The 18,821-nt window shown below is 49.7% G+C and overlaps 1 long non-coding RNA gene across 1 annotated transcript; it reads left to right on the forward strand.

Moving 5' to 3' along the window:
• The first annotated feature begins 9,367 nt into the window (after positions 1-9,367).
• On the forward strand, positions 9,368-10,365 carry LOC113631424 (uncharacterized). The gene is made up of 2 exons (XR_003437309.1): positions 9,368-9,605; positions 10,211-10,365. It is a non-coding gene; the product is annotated as an uncharacterized LOC113631424 (long non-coding RNA).
• Positions 10,366-18,821: the final 8,456 nt, after the last annotated feature.

Genomic DNA, 18,821 nt, shown 5'->3' on the forward strand with positions numbered 1-18,821 from the left:
GAAGGTGGCGCTTCGGGCTGCAAAAGTGTTTCCACTGCGGGCCTAGCAGTCAGCCCTTTACCTCTCTTAAGGAAGCTGTGGCGCAAAACGCCGGCTGGAGAGCCCTGGAGAGGACACTAGAGGTTTCCGGTGTCTCATCAGAGCGCAGTCTAACACCGATTAATTATATCTTCCCCCGAGAATCATTTGCCCAAATGCCCACTTTGTGCCGGCCTCCCAATCAAAACGAGGGAAGAAACTTCGACAGGCCCGAGGCATAGGACCAGAGAAAGTTGGCTTTGAATTCTGGTCTTGGGGGCAGAGGCAGGGGGAGAGGAGGGGGGGGGTACCAGGGCCCTGGGAAGGTCCAGTGTGATACTTTCTTGGAGGTTCGCGGGCGAGGGATATTCCCTTTTTCAAATTGCCAACAATGCAGATTGTTAAGAGGAGCAAAGGTGGCAGGGAAAGCAACAAAACAAAACTCTTTCAATTCTCTGTTGTGTCCAGCTAGAGACAGAATATCAAGTCTGTGCGTCTCCTTCTTGAAATCTCTGTGCAGTGACCTTCTTTGGATCTTCCCCTGCTCTTTCCCCATGAATATAAATATTTTCTCCACTTGCCATATGTTACCCACGCACTTCCACAGACCCCACTGCCACTGCCCCGCTGGGCTCCTTGCAAAAAGAGTCTGCCTGCCGCTCAACCGGGAGGGCAGGGGGAGGAGGGGGCAGTGTTGTTCAAGGGACAATGTCACTTTCCTCTTCGTCAAGATTCTTTGTCAATTGCTGGGGAAATAATTGACCTCAAGCTACTTCAGTCACAACCAATAGAAAAATGGAATGGTGATGTGTCCAGCTGTTAAGGGGAGGCACGCATGCAGGCTGGGAAACAAAGGTGGCTGGGAACAGAGCTGACATGAAAAATATGTAATGCTTCATGTTGGAATTCCTGGGAAACAGTGGAATTTCACTTAAAAAAACAACAACCCTAGTATTCTGTTCATTTGCCACATCTTCTAGTTTGTGGTCCTTAATTTATGCCTTTGGATAGCTTAAAAGGAGAATCCCAACCCAGAAGAGCCCTTTAATACAGCTGCCATCTTTTCAGTTCTCTGACCCTTTCCTTAACTTGCACAATGGTACTTTTTTCCAACACCCTCCACTCCATCAGCAGCCAGAATGACACAGTTCTGTCGGACTCAGGGGCCCAGGGAATGATTTGAGAGTTCAGTGAGTATTGTTTGGGGGTTTTTGTTTGCAGGCAGTGGGAGAAAGAGGCAAGAGAATGCTAGGCAGGGGACACCAGGAGAAGTGAGAAGAGCCCCCAGAGAGGCCACCAAGAAGAAATTCACAACTTGCCTTTGCTTCGTTCCCTGGGACAGATGATGATTACAAGCAGTTTGTTAAAACAAATCTCCTATTTCAAACCACAAGATGTCCCATCTACGAAGCCAATCCTGTCCCAGGTTGGACCAATCGGGAACAAATCAGTAAGGACATTTGATGCCAGCGGCGCAGTAACAGGCAAGCACGACATCGAACAGCAGCTCAAACAGGCTTCCAGCACAAGCTCTGAGCGCAGACCGTGTGGTTGGCTGACAAAGAGGAGAAAAGAAGCCTTTGGAGGAAAAAAATTCAGATGCTACAAAAGCAGCCCAAGAGCTTTGGTGGTTGAAATCTTCTCCTCTCCTGTGTGACTAAGCCCACGTGGCAGACGTGTGAGTGTGGATGAAAAGCCATCACACAAAAGAACTAAGATCCCTGCCCTCTCCAGGCTTACAACTGAAACACAAAGGGCGGGGTGTCATATCAACATGGCACAAACTCCTGTCACCAGGGGGGAAGAGGTCGCCAGAGCCCACGCATGAATTTCTCGACAGCCTGCTTCTTCTCCATGGAGTCGCAGGGAGTGCGGGTATGTGTACAAGTCATCTTGAAAAGAAAGCACAGGCCGTGCACAGAAAGTGCATCATGGTAGAGGTAAGGCTGGTAAAACTCCATGCAGACGTCCAGTAACGTATACTTAGCGTCACTGTAGAACATTCCCCAATTGCAGGATGCGGAATTCTCAAATGGAATTTTTTAAATTTGTGTGTCTGCTCTCAGATGACCTCAGGTAAACAGGTTGATGGGCATATTTTCAAATTTCTCCAACCAGTAACTACACTTTACTTCTCTCAGAATTACTGACTCTAATAACCGGTGGGGTGGTATTGAAGCAAAAGAACCTGTGGAAGGAATTCTCTGGTTTCCGTCATTGTTTGAAGCTGCTGACTGCCATTTCATCTGAAACTAGAGAGATGTTTTTCACATACCATCCTTGAAGAGAGATGGGTCTGGACTGGTTTTATTCTAGCTGGATCTGGAACGTTCATTCTAGAATCCAACAATTGTCCAACATGAAATATTCTAATGGTGCCTATTAAGCATTACCCCCTGCCAAGTTCATCTAATGGTTCAAAACAGAATCCTTTAGGTTGGCTGTCTAGTAATGGATTCTCCCTGGTGACCCAGGTGGGAAACCAAGAGTGGGGTGAAATTGGTGGCCACAGTAGTTAGTAAGGCTAATTGACTCTTGTGAGGATGAAACCTCTGGCCTGGCCTCATTAGCCCTGCTTTAAATCTAACATCTCAGAGTACAGTTGAATGGACATAGCTCTTGCCTGGAGTATATTTGTAACTTGGTAGAAATAAATATGGTTCTAACTAAACACTGCCCCATCTGCGACCTGTTCTGGGCCAAACAGAGGAAATCAGAGTGAGACGCCAATCAGGATTCACACACACTCACGTTGCTGTCACTGCCTGCACCAAGGATGGTCACCTGACCCAAAGCCACCATGCCATTAACTTCTTAGTGCCAATCAGATCCTCTCTTCTCAAGAATCTGAATAGAAGAGATGTATAAATTACGGTAAAGTGTAACGATAATAAGCTTTTCAGCTCAGATGCTGGCCTGTGGGGCAAGAGCGGGTGTCAGCTCCATCAAGAGCACAGATGTGGAGGACGGAGGCCTCTCAGATGAGTGGAGAAGGCTGGTCCGCCAGTGGGAAGCGAGGCAGAAACGAAGGCACCAGTGGCCACGCCGCCCTGTGCTGCCCAGAAGAGCTATGCCCATCCTCACAGCTGTCCCGTGAGAAACGCGCCCCAGGAAGCTCGTTGTATGCTAACAGTTCCACATTTTATTTGAGCTAGCTTGACTAAATTTCTTTCCTTACAACCAAAAGGTCTCAGACTACAACAGAAATAAACACACAAATTATCCAAGTGATTGTCTCAACTTGCCAGCGAGGACCAGTGTCCCCAGTCTCAGGTCCCTGTGGATGTCTCTCAGGAATCTCAAACCTAGCATGCACACAAGCAAACACATCCACTTCCCGCCTGCATTTCCCCATGTGTTCCCAGACCCTCCCAGTTGTTCAAGTAGAAACCTAGGCGTTAGCTCGACCTTCCCCTCTCCTTTGCCTCCTGTATTCACCCTGCTACCAGTCCTCTCAAATATCGCTCAGATCCACCCATTTCTCTGCCCCTCCACTGCCCTGCCCTAGTCCAGGCTCCATCGCCTGCTGGTATCTGCAGCAATGTCCTATACCCATACGTCTAATGCTGAAGTCTGATTGTTGCGCGCGGTCGCGTGCACGCTCACACACACACACACACACGAGCATTTAAAACACTCTCGTGGCTTTCCTTTCCCTTGTAGGGTAAAATCAAAACTCCTGAGCTCAGCCTACGATGCCCTGGCCATGCACCCTCTCCTGTCCTGCCTCTCAGCATCCCGCCCACGCTGTGCCCAGGCTGAACCTCTTTCAGTTCCTCAAAAATGCTGTGCTTCTCTGCCTGAGGGACTTTCGTGCACCCCGTTCCCCTTTGCACAGAACTCTTCCTCTACCTGGCTGACTCCGACTCTCCTGTGGCGTCTCAGCTTAGACTCCGTGTCCTCCACAAAGCCTCATTTGACTCTAAACTCAAGGCGAAGGAACCCCAATATGTGGTCCTGAGACCTTCTGACCACTCTGACCACTTACCAACCTTCTTGGTCGTTCCTCATTTGCATTATCTGTCTCCCCTGCTTGACTGTAAGCTCCATGCAGGTGTATCCCCAATGCTGAACCCACAATGCACGCTTAGGAAGGACTGGAGGAATGAATGGATTAGGTTCATAACAACATATTGTTAGATATTTTAGTGAACCAGCCCTTCTACTCATTTTTGTTACAGCTTACACCTTTTAAGGATCTGATACAAGTCCTGAAAGGGAAGGTGCAAGATGAGGCCAGAGAAGAACATTAATAATAATGATTACTGTTACGAGCATTAACGCACCTGAAATTTCTCCTCCCTTGTTGCACTAGGCTGTAGATTATAGTCTCATTCCTCTGATTACAATTTGACTCTCTTTGCCCTTATGGTGAGTCCTTACCCAGGACTCTCTTGGATCTTCATGCAAATCAACCTCACAGCCCTCTCCAGAAGTCTCTCCTCCTAACATCAAACTTACGGTGGACATAAACCAAAACATCTCCCCTACACGTGTGCAGGAGCATATCATTTGGATGAGGAAACTGAGTCCTCGCACAGAGACGGCTGATGTAACAGATCAGACTGTTCTTTCTCTCCCACAGGCTGCCTTGGGGACCAAACAGTCTATGGAAGGATAGATCAGACAGGAGAGCTTGGAGGCTGGGGGCAGGGAGGTAGCAACCAAAACATCACAGACACGACGCGCTCAAGAGCTAGATGTGTGTGGTGGTCTTGGAAAGGAAATAAGAGAGATTATCAGGTGGAGTCACTGTGGATGAAGATGCCTCAGACCCAGAGCCTCAGAGAAGTAGACAGCAGCCGGGAGGAAGGGTGTTCAGGAGAAGGTGGAACCAGCATGGTTCCCAGGGTGGAGTCATACATCCCGAGGCTGGGAGAGGATTTCTGTCGGAGAGGGAAGGTGGTCACTTGGGTTTTAGGTAGATTGGGTTTGTGATGCCACAAGCAGTCCAAGTGGAACTTGGAGTCACAGGAAGTCATCTGCAGAGAGGGCTGGGGATGCCAATTCGGAGGTGACCAGTGTAGAGTCGGTAGTTGCAGGATGGATGCGGGAGATTCAACAGTGTGAGACAAATACAGGGCCAGCAGGTACTCCCCAGGTGACATCAAGACGACCAGGGGAGACTGGGAGAAGGACTTCAAGGAGCCAGAGCAGGCCGAGATCAGAGGCATCCCAAACGTAGTGCGAGGCGACAAAGCCAAGGGAGGAGAGGCTTTAAGGAGTTGTTTGCGACCTTCGGCGCTCGTCATGTATCTGAGCCCCGGCCACGGGCCAGGCATGTTCCAAGGAGGTCTTCACCGATGGGCTCGTTTAACTCTTGCAGCAGCTCTCTGGGCGGGGTGCAATCATGATCCTCATTTTACAAGTGAGCTGAGACGCCGGGCAATCACACAACTCATCGAGGTCAGGTGGACAGAAAAAGGCAGAGGTAAGATTCAAACCCATCGTCATGGAACCCAGAGCTGGATCTTGAAAGAGGAAGGGAAATAGGGAACAGAGGACATGCCGGTGTTCTGTGACGCTAAGTCACTTGACAGAACAAAACAGAAGTCTCTATTCTGCATGGGCATTGAAGCTGAAAGAGACAGAAGTCTAGACACTCTTCTGATTAAGTGAGGCCAGGACAGGGAGGGAATCAGAGAGGTTTGAGAAAGGGCCACAGCCCTGAGACAGTGGCCGGCGTCTGCTGGGCTGGCTGCTGCCTCTCCCCCTCCCCTACTGGAAATGCAGCCCCAGGGTTGCCAGGATGGGTGCTTTCCAATGGCCACGGAGCCAGTGAGGGCAGAGACGGGGAACAGCTCATCCACTTGCCAGAGCCCTAGTGGCAAAAGGCCCTACAACCCAGGAGTGAGGTGGAGGCCCTGAGAGGGACTTGCCTGAGGCCCGCGGCTGGGGGTGAGGGAGGGAGGTGACCATAAAAAAAGAAAAAGTCAATTGTAGGAGCCTCCGAGTTTGCTTCCAAGTGAATTGAGAGCCCTAGGAGTGAGGCAGAGGGGCGGTCCTGCCTCATTCCTCAGCTGGGGGCTTCCTGCTGCCTCACTTAATATTCTTTTATCTCTTCCTCTCCTCCACATTCCACCCAAGAACTGGAAAAGCCTTGCCCACCATTCAGAAATCTAAATTTAGGAATGAGAAAAGCAGGAAAGGAAGGAAAGAGATGGGCCCTTTTTCCAGGGAACTCAGAGGTGACTTGATGCTTTCATGGGAGAAAAGAACCAAATCTGCCCTTGGCTGCTGGGACAGACCTGTGAGTGAGGAGGGACACCCCAGGCCTCTGGAAGAAGTGGGAAGCAGACCTGGGGGGCTGGATGGCAGGCACCTGAGACAGGAGGCCCACACCCACGTCTGAGGGGGCTGCTTCTGGCGGCACGAGTCTCTCCCGAGGGGAAACACTGGTCCTGGTACACGGGTCACGGGTCTCTCCCCTCAGAACTGCGTAACCCAAGCCCGTCCCCACCAGTTGGCCAACTCCTCAAGATGTACCCTCTGACACCTCCCCCCCCCCACTGCAGACAATGGATTTTTGCTCTGCAACAGCTGTGTCTTCTGCTTTCAATCAATATTGCCGGCTTTCAAGGCAAAGCAAAGAAGATTCGCAGGTAAAGAGGCATCGTCTGAGCTCAGCAGGCCTGCTGGTTTGCCTGTGGAAGTGACTCAGGGCAGACGCCGGTTACAGGCAGGCTGCAGGTCAGGACAGCGCCCCCTGGAGTTGTGCACGCGGCAAGTGAAGGAACCCTGGGCCTCCGCGCCCCCCACCCCCTGTTTCTCCCCAGCCCTGTGACCTGCGCCTTCCCTGTCTCTGCGACTGAAGCAGCTCCTCCCAGACTTCCTGCATCTCTCTGCCTGGACTGTTTCTCCCAAGTGGCACCATGGCTGCCTCCCTTTTGTGTCTTGATCTCAGCTCAAATATCAGCTCCTCAGAGGCCGTCTCTCTGTCCGGTGGTATTATTTTCAAAGCTCTCATCCCTAGCCAGAAGTCATTTAAAAATTTACCTGTTAGCTCTCGCTCCCCCATAGGATGTAAGTTCCGCGAGAGCACGGCCTCGGCCTGCCTTGCCCTTCCGTATCCTCGGCACCTAGGAAAGCACCTGGCTGGGATCAAGGCTGCTCAGTGAAAGGATATCAAACTGAATTCATTTAACTGAAGCTTCCACCCACAACAAGTGGCCAAATGTTACAAATGATTTGTTTCTAAGCAATTACAACTTAGCTACAAATAATTATTTTTGCCCATCCCTCAAAAGGATGGTCCATCTTCTCCCTCCTCCTTTGCCTCTTTCATCTCATCAGATACTACATTCGGAATGTCGGGAACATCTGTAAACTCCCCTTGGTTAAAGGGAACCTATGACTTTAAAAAAGACAGTCATCACTGAAGTTGGTATGAAACGCGCTGTCAAAGGAAAATCTCCCAAGGAGATAAAGGGCATCAGGAGTAGGGCGGCGCCTTTTTATGAAGAGTTCCTAGGTGGTGCTGGGCCAGCTGCTCCACCCCGGTAAAATAGGGCAGCAGGGAAACCTGCCTGTGGCCTGGTTTAACCCTTCCCTGGCCCTCAGCTCACTAAGATGCTGCGGAAGATCAAAAGAATTCGAGCACTACTCGCTGACTGGAAGAAAAGAGCAAACGGAAAAAAAAAGACTGATTCCAACGTTGCTCCCCAGCCCCAAGCTTTCTTCTCCCAAAGAGCCTTCTGTTCGGAGAAATTAAAGGACTCTGATAGCAGATCACAAGTTCAGGACAGAAAAGCTTCACTATGCAGCCAGAGACTGTATTGTGGGTAACCAGACATCGGACACTGTTTTTTGCTTATGAACTTTTGGAGACCATTCGAATAAAAGACTGTTTGTTCCTGGACACTCACCAAGCCTTTAGGAGGAGGGGGCATTTTTGTTTTGCATTTTCCCTTTGTAAAAAAAAAAAAAGAGCGAGAGAGAGGAGAGACAGAGACAGAGAGACACTTGCTCTATTTACTTTTCAGATGGAAGAACCTAGACTAATTTGTTTACTGTTGTCGGGGATTTGCGTTTTACAAGTTCCTATGCCGTTGTGGTAAAAAGAAATGCTATTTTTAAAAAGCAAAACCCCACACAAGCCTCCATATGCAGGGCTTTTCTTCCTCTTCCTGTCTCCCCACCTTCATCTGACAGGTGGTCAGGAACCTATAAGGCAAGTCAGCACTCAGGAGCTAACTCGGAGGCACTTTTCTCTCCCTGCCTCCCTTCACAGAAGGCCATACCGGACCTGGAAAGCACTCTCTCGTCAAAGTTCAGTGAAATTCTACTTGCCCTAAAAGTCACACCCCAGATCTGCTGCTTTTCAGAAAACCCAACTCCTGGCCTGTAGGAGGAACCTACACCCTAGGTTTCAATTCCCCATCCCTTGCAGTCTTCATCCTCCTTGTATCCGCGGACCGTTTCTGCAATCAAGCTAGCAAGACGTGGACTGATGTCCTTTTAAAAGAGGGTGTGCCGTAACTGGGTCACTCACTGTGTGTGACTAATCGTGGTTGCCTGGAACCACAGTGACTTTGCCTTCAACCTGACTTGGTTGTTCGTAAACCGCAAAATGACCCAGCCATCTGCAGGCTCTGGAGCTTACAGCTCTTCCTAGGCCCGTTCCTTCCTCAGCCGCAGCAGGGATGGGAGCAGCCCTGGGCTTGGGGCCTCTGGGCATGTGCAGCAATCCAGACGGGTGGATCTGACCTGCTCAGACTTCCTCTCACTCAAGTCTTTGCAGGCTCCAGCCTCAGCAAAAGCACTGGCAACAGCTGCTCTCTGGTCCCAAGTCCACTTTAGCCACACTGAGTCCAAATGAGGAAAAGAAGGGACCCAGAATAAATTTCTTTTCAAGAAAGAAGAAAGACTTCTCCCAACTTAGTTTGGGGTCCTTCGTTGTCCCTATCTTTTACTCATTTGTTGCACTTAAAATGTGATAAAATCCATACATCTTTCCCCAATCACTACAGCAATTTAAGGAGTTTTCAGGACAGAAGCATCCTTTGCCAAAGGCTCCCCCAATGTATCCTAAGTTAGGAGCACCTGAGGTTGCTTTGCGGTAATGCTGGCCCCCCGCAGGGTCAGGGCTCAGTCTGGTCCGGGTGCAGGGAGGGAGCAATTAACCCCTTCCCTTCCTGCCACCCCACATCATTTTTTGCAGGCCTGCAGTGCTAAAAAAAAAAAAAACAAAAAAAACACTCAGGGCGAAAAGGTATAGTTATAAATGAGGAAAATGATTGGTGGTAGGGGAGGGAAAGCATCTGTTCTCACTGCCTCTCAGCACAAACGCCTCACCCCACCTCTCTGGAAATAAGGTTTTTTCCTACATAGTTGGGGTAAGAGTAGTCGAAGGTCCGCGGTGGACTCAGCCGTCTTCTTCAGCCCCGCCCCCTTACCTGCGTTCCTCTCACCCCCTCTGAGCAATCCCTCAGGGAGACACTCACTTTTTGCTTTCTTATCACATTAAGTCTGTAAGGTAACTACTGTCTTGGGGAGAGGAAGGGGGAGGCATTTTCTCGGAAAGGACGGACGGAAGCAACAAATGGGAAAGAAAACAGGCAACGCTTGTGAAACCCCAAACCGGATTGGTAAGAGCAACATCATAAATTATGGATCCCTCGAGCCGCCTCAGGCCTGTCACCGCGCGGTCCGTCTCCAGGGACCCGCCGGGCGCGGGCGACACCGTGGTCCGGGCGCGCGGGTCGCCGGGGCCTGCGATGCCCCGCGGGGCCCTGGGGGGAAGGAGCCCCCCGAGCCGGCCGAGGCCAGGCTCGCCTTTGTTCGCCGGGACCCCCGGAGCGCGGGCCGGGCCGGGGGACCGCAGGGGCGCACGGGGCAGGTGCGGGGCCGGGAGGGCGGCGTCACGCGCGGGACGCCCATCTGGCCCGGCCTTCCTCCAGCGCCCGCGGCGGCGGGGGGAGAAGTCAAGGTCAGCGGCGGCGGCGGCGGCGGGGCCTCGGTGGGCGCAGAGCCCCGGCCCCTGGGCCCGCGCCGCGCCCAGCGCCCCGCCGCCAGGCCGCGTGCGCCCCTGCTCGCCCTTCGGCCTTCCTGCGGGGCAGCTGTGCCGTGACCCCGGCAGCCTCCGGGCTGGCAGGATTAAAGGAGCCTCCGCCCTGCGTAGGAACTGCGAGCCGGGTCCCCCAACCCTCACCAACCCCACCTATTGTTTTGTTTTTGTTTTGTTTTTTGGCAGCATTTCAACCACTCTTCATAAGGTGGGCAAGCCCACCCCCCGGTTCACATTTAAATTTGTTTGTGTGCCAAATCGGCCTGCTGTTACAGCCTTTCAGCACTGCAACCCGCACCGCAGACACAGTGAATGAGGAGATTAAAGTCACCGAAAAACGACTCATCCTGCAGATGTTGCCTGCGGAAGGCTGCTCTATTGACGAATGTGTAAAGGGGCTTTGTGTGTGTGTGTGTGTGTGTGAGAGAGAGTGAGAGAGAGAGAGAAGGAGGGAGGGAGGAGAGAGAAGCCTCACATTTGTTCTTCGGTAATTTGTCTTCAGTAAGTTTTTTTTTTTGATGATGATGATGAAAGGGCAACCATGAGACTCAAAACTAAGCAACCTTCTCTAGCAAGCCCCTACTCCCAGAAATGAACGGCAGAGCTGGGGCTCTCCTGGGGCAGAGAAAAGGGAACTCCAGATCAAGCCGAGTCGGGTGTGAGTTAGGCCCTGGAGAAAACTGTGCGGAGAGGAAACGTGGGGGACGGCTTCCTGGATTTCTGCTGCAGGAAGAAACCACCAGTGGGAGGGAGGGCAGCGAGGGGAAGGGCGAAAGAGGGGCGGGGGAGGGGAGAGGGCTGGGAGGAGGGACCGGGCCTCTTTAAGGCCGCGCGAGGAGGGCGAGGAGGGCGGGGTGGACGGGGGAAGGTCGGGCTGCCTTTGTTTGGCTCGGGCCGGCAGGGGCTGGGCCCCGGGGAGCTCGCCTGAGAGCGCCCAGGCGGTCAGCTGCCCGGCGAGGTACCAGCTGGCACCTGTGCCTGAGAATGCCGCGTGCGTTCGCAGCATCGTTATTGAGCATTAGAGCACCGCAAAGGTAATCATTAACAGTTAGAACAAGGGAGCACGGGGGACTGGAAACCCCAGACCCCTCGGCTTACGAAACTCCCAGTTTACACGTGTAATTTCCAGCAGGGTTTGGAGGCACCCCCTCTCGCAAAGCTGCCAGTCTGTGACTCTAGATTCGACAGCTGGAACCAGTTCCCCGGGGGCTTCTTTCCAGCTCTCCTCCTAGCTCAAAGGTCAAATTAGGGTCAGAGATCAAAGGTCATCACTCTAAAATGTTCTGATAACCAAAGCAGTTCCACCTGGAATGCCAGAACTATCCTTTTTACCTGGAATTAAATAGGTCAAATAAGGGGGAGTGGGCACTTTGGTCTTCAAATAACAAGAATCACCACGACAGCTAATTGCTGAGCTCTTTTCCTGTGTCAGACACTCTGGAAGCACTTATCACCACCACTTGACAGATGAGAAGACTGAGGCTTAGAGAAGCCCTGGGGGGTACACGGAGTTACTCAGCGCCCAGCAGTCCTGTCGCACTGCCGGGAAGGTGAGGAGATGGCAGTAGGAGCTAAAAGCCCACCAGACAGCAGGCAGAATGAGAACGTATATTCTGATTTTCTGTAGCCATCAAAGACCCTTTCTCAAAGCTTGAGCTCTAGCACAGAAATGCTCGTTCTCCAAAGACATCCTCTCCAAACATGTCCTGGTTCGGGTCAGAAGTACACCTCACAGAAGTTAATGTTAGGGTTTCTGGAAAACCAACTGTTTTCAAGGAGTGTCTTCTTTTATAGGTTGGTATAGTAATTACTGAAAAATGTTTTACAAACTTCCTTCATAAAAAGTTTGCCTTCGGGCTTCCCTGGTGGCGCAGTGGTTGAGAATCTGCCTGCCAATGCAGGGGACGCGGGTTCGAGCCCTGGTCTGGGAAGATCCCACATGCCGCGGAGCAACTAGGCCCGTGAGCCACAAGTACTGAGCCTGCGCGTCTGGAGCCTGTGCTACGCAACAAGAGAGGCCACGATAGTGAGAGGCCCGCGTACTGCGATGAAGAGTGGCCCCCGCTCGCCGCAACTGGAGAAAGCCCTCGCACAGAAACAAGACCCAATGCAGCCAAAAATAAAATATAAATTAATTTTTTTTTTAAAAAAAGAGTAGCTCCTGCTCGCCACAACTAGAGGAAGCCTGCACGCAGCGGCGAAGACCCAATGCAGCCAAAATAAAATATAAATAAATAAATTTATAAAAAAAAAAGTTTGCCCTCAACACATGCAACTCATTATGTGGACAACAGTAAACTGTTTAGGGATCAAAATCGGCTTTACGTTCGAGACCCAGCTAGGCTAGTAAACTCACCGCCCAACTCCTGACCTAACTTTTTTTGACGTTGTGGTGACTGAAATCAGAGAAGACATTTAATTTCAGGTGTACATGTTGAATTATAGCGTCAGATTATGATGCCAAACTGAAGCATTATTACTATTAATGCTGATAGTAATGAATGACAGCAATCATGTAAACTGGGCAGTTGTTATGTGTCAAGTATTGCACCAACTGCTAAACATTCATTATCTCATTTAATCCTTACAAAGAAAACCCTGACTTCCACTCCCTTCCCAGCCTCCACTCCACACAGCAGTGGCGAGAGAGCTCTTTGTAAAATGTAAATGAGGTCAAGTGCTGCTCTTGAGTGAAGTCTTCCAATGGCCTCCCAAAGTGCTCAGGAACTGAGCTCCAACTGCTTCCCTTGGCCCACAAGCCGGCACCACCTGGACCCGCCTGTTGCCTATTTCCCCTCGCAGCCCACAGCACTGTTCTCCAACCAAGAGTCCAGTGTTCCGTTTCTTCAGCCTTCAAAGACTCTTGCACCTCAGGGCCTTTGCACATGCTTCTCCTTCTGCCTGAAATATCCAGCCTTTGCCTGGCTAATTTTGTTCATTCTTCAATTTAAATGCCTCCACCTCATGGAGACCTTCCTTCAAACCACTCAAATCACCCTATTTTCCTTCATAACACTTAACATCATGTAAAATTGCTTATTTTTTGTTTGCTTACTTGTTCATTTCCCTCCCTGAGCAACAAAAGCCAGAAGGACAGGGACACACATTCAGTGTTGCTCTCTGATGCATCCTCCACACCTGGTGTTTTGGGGACATGCAGTGGTATTTGTTAAATTAATCAACAGAGAAGCACTCTCACAGGAGGACACTATTATTACCCTCACTTTATAAATGAAGAAACTGAGGCACAGGGGTGTTGACTAACTTGCCAGAAGTCCTACAGCTGAAATGGGGCAATGACTGTTTCAGCTCGCTAGCTTTGACTGAAGCCAAAAACAAAATGACAAACACACGTGATCATGAAGAAATGTTAAGACCACACTGGATTCTATGGAAAAGGGACTCTGAACAATTTGAATTTACAGAAGGGTGCTATTTCCAAATACATCATCAAAGATGAATACATCATCTTGCACACTTATTCCAGCCATACCGGTTAACATTAAGTATTCTGTGGCTTCAGATGCAATGTTTCCTACTATTTCTGACTTTTTTTTAAGGTTTCAAAGTATTTGAGGATTCAGACTATGTCTCTTCAAATAGCATGGGCTGACGGGCATTCCATCCAGTCATTTCTGCTCTTACCTAAGGAAACCAGCAGAACGTGGTTTTATTTCACAATAGTAGGAGCCAGATGTAGCCACAAACCCAGTGACCTATTCTTCTAGTACAGTCGGCCCTCCCTATGTACGGGTTCTGCGTCCTCAGGTTCAACCAACCTCAAATCAAAAATATTAGGGGAGAAAAAGAATTCCAGAAAGTCCCCAAAAGCAAAACTTGAATTTGTTCCATGCAGGAAACTATTTACATAGCATTTACATTGTATTAGATATTATAACTAATCTAGAGATGATTTAAAGTTTAAAGGAGGATGTGCATGTGTGTGTGCCATTTTATATAAAGGACTTGAAGATCTGCAGATACCCTGTGATCAATCCCCCTTGGACACCGAGGGACAACTGTACTTCTAAATCTTTGCATAAATCAGAAGAAGCCCTCACCCGAGAGAAAGGCAAAATTCAAAAAGAGGAGGGGCTGACTTATCCCTAAATTGCTGGAGTGCCTTTACACTTAAGGATTTGCTGTTTCTCCAGACAGTAAGCAAACAGCTTTTCTGTAGTGAGGAAAATGTCCTTAGTCTTTTTGTTGCTTTCACAGCTGAGATAAACCTGCAAGTCCTACTGAGGAAGTGCGGCCGGGTTCCAGCAAAGCCCCGTAGCTGCACATGCAGTAGCTTCCCTTCAGAGAACTGACGTTTTCTGTTTCCTTCCGGCAGGAACCATAGATGCTCCATAGGAAAATACAGGAATTCGATTCACATGGAACAAAACACAAGCCCAGGGGAGGGAGAGATTTTCCTGAAATATATGAATTTCCCTGGTTTCACATGACACTGTGTATGGTTTATAATTCACGTACCACAGGAGGCTGAAAATTGTCATTTCCTGGCCCCTCCAATGGTGGTTTTCCAGTGAGGAGAGCGTTCTGACTAACCAGTGCTGTTTTTTTTTTACTTTGAGTCTTCATGTTTGTGAAAGAAAGCCTACCTGCACTCGCAGGGGGAGGGGATGAGAAGGTGGGATGCAGAGAAACAACCTAGAGTTGGTCTTATTATCAATCATCTCTGCCTGTTGTCACAGTTTTAACAAGAAAAACCTACCCACACAGACCGGCATTGATGTGCGTTTCGGCACGTTACTTAGAGCATAAGTGAGACATCATCTAACTTTCTATAAGATGGCGTTTTTAAATATAAATATTCAGACCAAATTGAGAGTTTTAGGAGCATTTTGTAACATCCAAACTTGATCGTGAAAACATAGGCGAGAGAGATTATATGCACTCTTTTTGTGTCTTTTAGTACACAATTTTGGTTTCACTGGTTCACTTTGTGTGTGTGTGCGTGTGTGTGCGTGCATGCGTGTGTGTGTGTTGAGGGGGGAGTTTTCGAACCTTGAGCTTCTGTGTAACGTGCATTTGCTGTTATACTTAAATGACGCTGAAGTTAGCTGAGGCAGGCAGAGTGAACCTTCAGTTTGCTCTGGTTTCATCAGTGATTTCTCTTGTGTGTTGGATGTGAAAATTGTCTTTTCATGAAAGCAACATCGGGGCTCATTCAGCCCTTCAGGAAGGCCTTCTGTGACGTGGGGAACCTTGGTGTATGAGGTATGATCAGCTGTCGGTAGAAATGGCAGGCTCTCAGGGGTAGCCAGTGAATGTGCGGCTTGCAGAAAATTAAGAGGCCCGGTGTCACGGAGGGACGAACCCACATTCTCAGGAAGGTAACATCGAGTCACCAAAGAAGACCTTGGGCCCATCACAGTGAGGGAATGAAGGGACCCAGTCTCAACTTGAAATGATCAGCACGGGGATTTTTAGATCCAGAAATTGTCACTGTCTCCCCAGAATTGTCGGGGGGAAGGGGGAAGAGGATGACTTGACCGATGAGTAATACTATGCACTCTGGGACAGACTCCTGACCCCAGAGATGGAGGCAAGAAGGACAGACGTCGGCGGCCTCGTGTTGTAGGTATTCTTGACCATGTGGTTGGTAGATTTTGCATCACATATGAATTAGCTGGACTTAGGGCTGACATGTCAGTTTCCTGTGGGTTTTGGTTAAGCGAGAAGCAGTTCCAAGCCAACCACTCCAGGTGACCTAACTAATCATTTCTTGACCTGAGAAGCCTGGGACCAGACTGGGGACTTCGCCAGGCAGTACCCCCTGGGAACCCAGCCTCCCAGCCAGCTAGCCCCCTGGTGACGCATCCAGCAGCTCCCTAACTGTGGCAAAACCCCAGGGCCTGGAGAAACCCTGAGAGGGAAAGTGCCCCATCTCTTCACAACACCTCAGCCCACAGCTGCAATCCCGACATTTGATACTTTTCACACGATTCACAACTATTAATCAAAAAGCAGTTATTTTTCAACAATCTTGAAAATAGACACCCCAAAGTCAGAGTTTCTAGGGATTTTCCCTCCGGGAATAAACGTGTGAAGAAGAATCTTCCTGAATGGAGATAACTATTTCTAGTGAGGCAAGAAGGCTGGAATATGTTCCTAGAAAATGAGAAGGAATCATGCTTACAATTATGAGGTACGCTCAACTCAGAAGGTAAGGCCTCTCAGGAAGCAGAAGAGTGAATGAATGAATAAATGAATGAATATGGTGCCACTCAGTGAGGAAATGAGGGGTAATGCAGTCTCACTGTTTTCTGGGGGAAACACTTACTTGTTCACAGGACTTTTTTTTTTTTTTTTTTTTTTTTACTGCTGGAGGAAAGCCACACATGATGTGTTTCTGCGGAGCAGCCTAGAGACGATTAAGCCAGGTTTCCAGAGAACATCCTGGCCCTGTATGTAGGTGGGTCCGTGCTGGCCTCAAAGCCTTCCTCATCAGCCTCAGGTTACTCAGGTGGTCCTTCAATTTACTTGAAGGCGTTAGAGGAATAATGTAAAAATCTAGAAGAATTGAGCTCATAACGTGATAAGTAACACAATTCTGCGAGCCTATTAGAGGGGAAAATTGAAAAGGTTGCAGCCAATTATTAATAAGACAGGTGAACATGAGCTGTCTGGGGATGTGCTTGGACCACAGGAAACAGATTACCGGTGTGAACATGCTCGGAGCGGTCACCTAGCAGCCCTGAGGATGGATCCAGCCAGGAGAGGAGGTGTTTTGATCGTCCACAGGAATTAAAAAAAAAAAGTGAGCCAACATAAAATCAAGATTCTTTTTCTACACGCAGTAGAATCTGCACTTTTACCTTCTTTATCTCACACACTTACAAACAAAATTCTTCATTTTTTAGTTTGAGAATGCTAATCTGGGTCGGAAAGAGCAGGATACAGTGATTAATCTCATCGAAACCACCAAAAAAAATTGCTTTTAGGAAAATGAAACCACCATACTTCCTTGAAGAGGGCCGGGACTCTTATAAGACAGGCAGGAGCCCAGGGCACAAAATTTAAGAAGGCACTTATGTCCGGCAAGTGCATGCAAGTGCAGGGCTGGCAGCTGAGAGGGAGAGGGAGGGCCTCCTTAAGCTGGGGGCTTGTGCCTCCCTCTGGCTCTGGCCCACTAGGAATTACAGTGGGGTGGAAGGAAGAGAGAACGGTAGAAAGCATGAAGGCTCTTTTACTAAAATAAAATCAGAGAAGTACTGGGCTTCCCATTTCTATTATATTGTAGAACTCAAACTGTAAAACTCTAAACTCTAATCCCCCTGACTCCACCACCTCATCTAAGAACACGCTTTTAGAAGCTTTGCTCAGGACGGCAACTCTGGTTTAATAAGGTTGTTTCTTGCTGCTTTTGAAACCTGTCCACCAAGCTCTGCGCTCCCTGTACATGTGGAATAGCTGAGCGATGTCTTTTTTAACCTTTATTTTCCTAGAAACATCACCTTTTAGCCCCTCTCAACCCCTTTCACCTTTTCTTATCACACCCATTTTCCTTTAGTCATTGAGGTGCTAGGTTTCCAGTTTCCATTTAGTCACATATACTCTAGTGGTATCACCTAGGGTTTCCCAAAAAAAAAAAAAACACACACTCTCTACAAAGATCTTTCTTTCAGCCAATGTCGTTTTAGGTTTGTACAGCGTATACTAGAAATAATGATGGGAGAAAATACTGAACGTAATTAGACCACAAAGATTGCTGATCACTGTGCCGAGCAAAAAAGCCAGACTGGGGCTGCCCTGGTGGCACAGTGGTTGAGAGTCTGCCTGCTGATGCAGGGGACACGGGTTCGTGCCCCGGGCTGGGAGGATCCCACATTAAAAAAAAAAAAAAAAAAAAAGCCAGACTGCAGCTTCTCCATAGGTCCCTTGATCTACAACACAGCACAGCTCTATCATCCTGGCTGATTACTCCAGGGAAAGGGGTCTGACCTGAAGGAAACGAGCTACAGGCTGGTTGGCGGCTGTGAGGTGTCCTGACATGACCACACTGCTTCATACAGACGCTCCGGACCAGATGCTTACAAACACAAGCAGGTACCTTTCAGGGAACTGCAGTGTGAGCTGTTAAAGGAGACGCGGCTACAGGGGAGTGAGAAGGGATGGAAAGGGAATCAGAGAAGGACGTAAGCAGGAGGCATGAAGGCGGGAAAGCTGGAAGGCTGCAAGGCCATGAGTCATGGGAGTCCGGGAGGCAGAGGGGAGGAGGGGGAGGGAGGCCAGCGGTAGTGACAGCAGAAGCGCACAGGAGGCGCTGGCCTGGGCTGTGCTTGCGGCCAGCATCCCTTGTCCTTTCTTCACGCGGCAGGGGCATGACCATTCCTGGGGCACCTCCCCAACCCCCGTTCCGGGGCTTTGTTTTCAGGGTGCGGACGCACCCCAGCTCCAGCTCCAGCTCCAGCTCCAGGACTGGCCAGTCAGAGCATCCCATTCACCTGGCTGCAGGGACTGGTGTGAGAATGGGCCTGTGACCCAAACCAGGTGAGCGAAGCCAACGGAACTGGCTTCCAGAAGTATTACTGAAGCTGCAAAGAGAAGTTCTTTTTGCTGCGGTTGTGAAGCTAACCTTGCCCCGAGCCACCATAAGGAGGATGTCGGCCCCAATGCGAAGTCAGCCCAGAGAAAGGCAGACCCAAGGGGTCGAGGGGGAAAGCCTGGGCCATGAAGGTGAGGCCTACCTCTCTCTGACACAGAAGGAGGCACCGTGATGGGGCCAGGCGCTTGCTTCAGGGGACAGTGGCATAGCTGGGCCAGCTTGGAAGGACCGGCCCTCATT

Source organism: Aethalodelphis obliquidens, unplaced genomic scaffold, assembly GCF_003676395.1.
Source record: "Aethalodelphis obliquidens isolate GAN/ISIS:26980383/991018 unplaced genomic scaffold, ASM367639v1 scaffold33, whole genome shotgun sequence".
NCBI classification, from domain to species: Eukaryota; Metazoa; Chordata; class Mammalia; order Artiodactyla; family Delphinidae; genus Aethalodelphis; species Aethalodelphis obliquidens.